This window comes from Stegostoma tigrinum, chromosome 1 (genome assembly GCF_030684315.1).
Source record: "Stegostoma tigrinum isolate sSteTig4 chromosome 1, sSteTig4.hap1, whole genome shotgun sequence".
In the NCBI taxonomy this organism is placed as follows: domain Eukaryota; kingdom Metazoa; phylum Chordata; class Chondrichthyes; order Orectolobiformes; family Stegostomatidae; genus Stegostoma; species Stegostoma tigrinum.
This window is the reverse complement of record NC_081354.1, coordinates 35,363,012-35,369,217: the sequence shown is the minus strand read 5'-3', so window position 1 is coordinate 35,369,217 and position 6,206 is coordinate 35,363,012.

Sequence of the window (6,206 nt, the reverse complement as noted above, 5' to 3'; positions counted from 1 at the left end):
TATTTCAAATGGAATACATTTTTATTTTCCAACACTCACACCCTGTACACTAAAATATTGAATTAGATATAATTTCAGGCAATAAACTTTGAGACCACTTGAGATTTTTATGGTGTGACATTTTTTCCATTTTCAGGGGCTACATTTTGGTTTTGGGGCTTTAAACCATTCACTATGCCTTAATGGATTTATGAATTCAGTTGCAACACCTTTTTTTGCACATGCATTACTATTTTGGTATAAGGACTGAAACAGAAGCAGATTTAGAAAAATTCAACAAAATCCTCAATATTCACCACTGCTGTGTTAAACTTCAAGTCACAAGATACAAGGAAAACATTGATTTCCCACACATCATAGTACTTAAATTGGCAGGCATAACTCAACAGCAAAAGTTTTAAAAAACTGACACACACTTCAGTACACAAAAGCCACAACCAGGAAATGCTTCCCTTGGACTGGTGAGGTTAAAGCTAAATTTTTCACTAATACACTCCAAATGCAGTTCAAGTAATTCATGCTATGTGAGACATCATATAAATGTTTGCAATTAAGGTACCATCCCTTGGTCTCCAGGCTTTGGCCTTGTAAGCTTTGCTTCTTGTTCCCCAACCATCCAACCCTACCTCAGCAGCCTTACTGACTGCCACCATTCACCTTCACAACATAAAATTGTGAGGGGGTTTGACAGGTTGCACGTTGAAAGAATGTTTCCTTTTCTGTTAGAATCTAGAACTAGGGGTCACTGCTTAAAATAAGTGGCTACTATTTAAGACAATGATAGGGAGAACTTTATTTCTTTTAGGTGTTTATAAGGCTTCAGAACTCCCTTCCTCAAAAGGCAGTGGAGTGTCTTTGGCCATTATTAAGAGAGAGTTGAATTGATTGTTAAGAAAGGGAGTTGAAGGTTATCAGCTGTGAACAGAAATAGAGAGTTGATGTTACAGTGTGATCAGCCACTGTCTTCGTAAATGGTGGTGCAGGTTCGTAGGGCTGAAAAGGTTGACATTTGGTCGTGAGTTTTTGCTGCTCCTCCAATCAGAGGCTGCTTCTCCCCTGCATTTTCAACTGATAGACAATCCCATCAGCAGCAGTGAAGGAAAAATAACTCTGCAATTGAAGGAACAAGTCCTCAGATACAATCGATTCTACTTATAGGGGAAGTTTTTTTCCCCCAGTTCGTCGTCTCATTGATTTAATCATCCAGGGAATTCTGGAGACTATCAGGACCAATTCATCACTCACTCCTATGTATTTTGAGCATCGATCTCAATGATAGAAATGCCTAAAATTTATTGAAGTTCATAAAACAAACCCAATAGTATCCTTTAAGGCCTTTATTTTAGTGTGTTCTAACGTTTCAATGATTTGTCTTTTGTGGTACTAAAACTGAGTGAATAATATTTCCCCAAAATCATGACCAATAAGTTTCCATTGCAGGATCAGAGAATTTGGGAACTGCAGATGCTGGAGAATTCCAAGATAATAAAATGTGAGGCTGGATGAACACAGCAGGTCAAGCAGCATCTCAGGAGCACAAAAGCTGACATTTCGGGCCTAGACCCTTCATCAGAGAGGGGGATGGGGAGAGGGAACTGGAATAAATAGGGAGAGAGGGGGAGGCGGACCGAAAATGGAGAGTAAAGAAGATAGGTGGAGAGAGTATAGGTGGGGAGGTAGGGAGGGGATAGGTCAGTCCATATGGTATCAATGTGGACTTCACCAGTTTCAAAATCTCCCCTTCCCCTACTGCATCCCTAAACCAGCCCAGTTCGTCCCCTCCCCCCACTGCACCACACAACCAGCCCAGCTCTTCCCCCCCACCCACTGCATCCCAAAACCAGTCCAACCTGTCTCTGCCTCCCTAACCGGTTCTTCCTCTCACCCATCCCTTGTCCCACCCCAAGCCGCACCCCCCGCTACCTACTAACCTCATCCCACCTCCTTGACCTGTCCGTCTTCCCTGGACTGACCTCTCCCCTCCCTACCTCCCCACCTATACTCTCTCCACCTATCTTCTTTTCTCTCCATCTTCGGTCCGCCTCCCCCTCTCTCCCTATTTATTCCAGTTCCCTCTCCCCATCCCCCTCTCTGATGAAGGGTCTAGGCCCGAAACGTCAGCTTTTGTGCTCCTGAGATGCTGCTTGACCTGCTGTGTTCATCCAGCCTCACATTTTATTATCTTCCATTGCAGGATGTTGATTTTACATTACAACTGAAGAAAATAGAACTGAAGAGTTTAAATCACTAGAAAAGGGCAGGTAGAACAAAGGATAAGCAGAGGCCAGGGCATGACAAAACCTTTCATGAACAGCCCTCAAGAATGATAAGTGGCTATCAGTATCAGGCAGATTCTTCGCTTGCGAAGATCAGTTGGGAAGAGATTCGTCAGCGATTTCGTTAGCGCAACCGTCGGTGGCTGTAGAGTCCTATTCTGGACCTGCAGATCCTGGGGCAATGCGGACAGGGGAATGCTCCGGACAGCAGGGCTTGAGATGAGGGCTCCTTCCTGTGTTTCCGTCTGTCCTCTGCAGCTGCTCTCCTCGAACATTCGAACTGCTCCGTCGCCATCGTAGTTTTCTTCTGCCATGCGTCCCTGTCAGAGGCCAGCTTTTGCCATTCCGTTGAGGTGATGCCGGTCTGAGACAGCTGTTGCTTCAGTTGGTCCTTGTAGCGCTTGCGCGGGGCATCGTGGTTTCTTTTGCCGTCGCAGAGTTCCCCGAAGAACACTGTCTTGGGTATTCTGGTGTTGTCCATCCGCGATACGTGACCCGTACATCGAAGTTGCTTCAAAAGAAGGGTCGCTTCGATGCTGGGGAGCCGGGCCTTTTCCAGCACTTCGTTGTTAGAAACACGGTCCTGCCAGGTGATGCCCAATACAGAGTGCAGGCAACATTGGTGGAATCGTTCCAGCAGCCGCATCTGTTTCCGATACAGAACCCAGGCCTCGGAGCCGTACAGCAGTGTGGTGATGACCGCGGCCTTGTAAACCTGGATTTTCGTCGACATGTTTATCAAGTGGTTTCCCCATACACGCTTCCACAGTCGCCCAAAGGCGCTACTTGCTTTCGCAAGGAGATTGTCGACGTCTCCCGTGACTGTAGCATTGTTGGAGATTATGCTTCCCAGGTACGTGAAACGTTCGACCGGTGTTGAGGGGTGGCCGTCGATCGAGATTCGAGGTGGGTTGTATGCGCTGCAGGGTGGCTTCTGGGAGTGACACCTCTGTAGTTCGAACAGTCTGATTTCTCACCCTTGCTCCAGAAGCAGCCTCCCGTTGTCGTTACAGCTTCCAATGCCATGTCGACCCAGGACTCCAGGCCATGCCTCGGAGTCGTTGCCCACCCTCACATTGAAGTCACCTAGGATGATGAGTTTGTCTTTCGTGCTGACTTTCAGGAGAGACTTGAGCTGGTTGTAGAAGGCTTCTCTGACTGCAGGCTGTTTGCAGTGTGGGGGCGTAGACGATCACAGGAGTGGCAAACTGGTTGGCTTGTAGTGGGAGTTGCAGGGTCATGAGGCGATCCGAGTGGCCAATTGGTAGGCTTTGGAGCTTGTCAGCGATTGTCTTCTTGATCATGAAACCTACTCCCGAGAGTCTGTTGTTGGTGCTGCTTCTGCCGGACCAGAACAGAGTGTAGCCTGCACCATGCTCTATCAACGAACCTTGGTCTGCGAAACGGACTTCACTTAGAGCAGCGACATCGATGTTCAGACGGGACAGTTCGCGTGCAACAAGGGCCGATCTTCTTTGCGGGCGATCATTTGCTGGCGAGCCTTGCATTGTGCGTACGTTCCAGCAGGCTAGCCTGAGGTTTGAGTGTTTAGATTTAACGTTTGTTCTTACCGCTTGAGGGAGATGCCCGTTGGCCGCGGCAAACCAACCAGGTGATGGTAGGGCAAGCTTTCTTGGAACCACCTTTCTAGGTTCATCTCCGTTTGGAGCAAGCAGTGCTGTCCGTGAAGAGGGCTGCCGAATGGATATAGTGAACAAAGAAAGGTCATGTCCCAAGAGGCATTAATTGCTACATTATCAATTCCACTTTCACTCAGATATTGTTTAAGAAAGAAACAAACACCAACTAAGAAATACAAGTGGAAGAAAAAGAAACATGATAATCTGTACATCCACTGTTCTGACAGCCAAGTCAAAAAGATTTCCTCAAGCTTGCATTCAACTTCTCTGGATCACAAGATCAGGTCAAAGCTAGAAAAACTAGTATTGGAATAAGGTGAAAAATTAAAATAACAAGCAAGTGGAAAATCAGGGTTATGCTTGCACAAGGAATGGAGGCAATGCCCACTGCTGTGATCCAGTCTGTGATTGATCTCTCCGATGTAAAGGAGACCATATCCTGAGCAGTAAACACAGCATACAAATCTGAAAGAACAACTGCCTAAAGTAAAACTTGGAATAAGTGTTGCATTTACTATACTTACAGAAAAAGGTGCCACAAAGAAAGAAAGGACTGTTAGAAGTGATGAAGTAGGGTGTCGTTGATGAAATGGTCCATATGGAATGGTGAAAGGGGAGGAAGGGATGTGTTTGGTGGTTGCCTCGCACTTTAGCTGGCAGAAATGACAAGGGTAATCTGCTGAATGCAGAAGTTGGTGGGGTGAAAGGAGAGGACAAGGGGAATTTTATTCTTGTTCTGAGGGTATAGGAAGCGGTGACAGCAGAGGAGTATGAAATGGGACACAATGGAAGGCCTGTTACACATGTGGTAGGAAAAAAGAAGTGCCAATGTGAAAGGCGGTATCATCCGAACAGATAGCATGGAGGAACTGAGGATATGGAGTCCTTACAGGAATCAGGATGTGAAGAAGTGTAGTTAAGGTAGCTGAGAGTCAGTGGGTTTGTCGAGAACATCAGCAGATAGACTATCCCCAAAAATGGAAGCAGGGAAGTTAAGGAAGTGAAGAGCCAGATGGGCCACATGAAGGTCAATAATTTTTCCAATTCTTGATGGGAACAAGAGGTAGCTTGGTCATCAATGACCAGAGTAGGACTGGAATAATTAACGTCTGACATTTGCAATAAAGGGCAGGCATTATGGTGACCCATGTAGGTACCTGTTGCAACATATTTTATCTGTAGGAAGTGAGTGGAATTCGAAGAGAAATTGTTTAGAAATGTAATAAGTTCAACCAGAACCATGCAGGATGGATAGGGACTGGTAGGACTTCTCCGAGTAAGGAGCAGAAAGTTCCAAGTCTGTCCTGGTGGGAGATCGAAGTTTAGAAGGATTGGACCTCCATAGAGAGGAGGAAGCTGGAAATTGGAAACTTTGAAAGTCATTTTGGGCATCAAAAGAGGTACAGTTGTAAAGACTGCAGAAGGAGAGACAAAATGAGTCAAAATAGGAAGGAGTGAAACAATAAGTCAACCAAGGCAGTCTTGTTTATGGATGGCCCCATTACAGAACTTCTCTATTCCTCCTATCCTTTTCCACTAGATTAAAAACTCTTATTCCTACTTGTCTCTAGCTTTGATAAAAGATCATCAATCTGAAACATAAATTTTTTGTCCACAGGTCTGGCGGTTTTATAGCTTCTTTCACCACTCACAGTATTTTGATTTTACAACAATAATAAAACTTCCTCCCCTTCCTCCCCTTTCACCATTCCATATGGACCATTTCATCAACGACACCCTACTTAGTCACTTCTAAGAGTCCTTTCTTTCTTTGTGGCACCTTCTTCTCTAAGTATAGTAAATGCAACACTTCTTCCAAGTTTTACAATAATTTTTCAGAATTAAAAATGTATAAAATGACAACAGCTTTTTAAAAAATACTTCTACATTTAAAACACTTACGTCAACTTATAGTTCCCCATTATCCAGTGATTCCATCAGGCACCAGATGAATTGTTAGATTAATATTATATGAGTAACAATTAGACAAACCCAGACCATTTCCAAAAAAGATTTAAATAAAAACAAACAGAAGTGTTTTGAACACCACCATTGACAAGAAGATCCTTTATATAAATTACAAAACTTTCATGTTAATATTTGACTTAAGAGCATCACACAGTTTTATCAGAATGCTTATTTTGCATTTTTTAAAATTATAGTACCAGTTGACTATGTACTGCAAGAAATTTTAATTGTGACATCTTTACTTCTGTGACACTTGAAGACACTTGCTTTTATAAAGTAGAATATAATGATCAGAAATTAAAAGGTCATTATTAACTGCTTC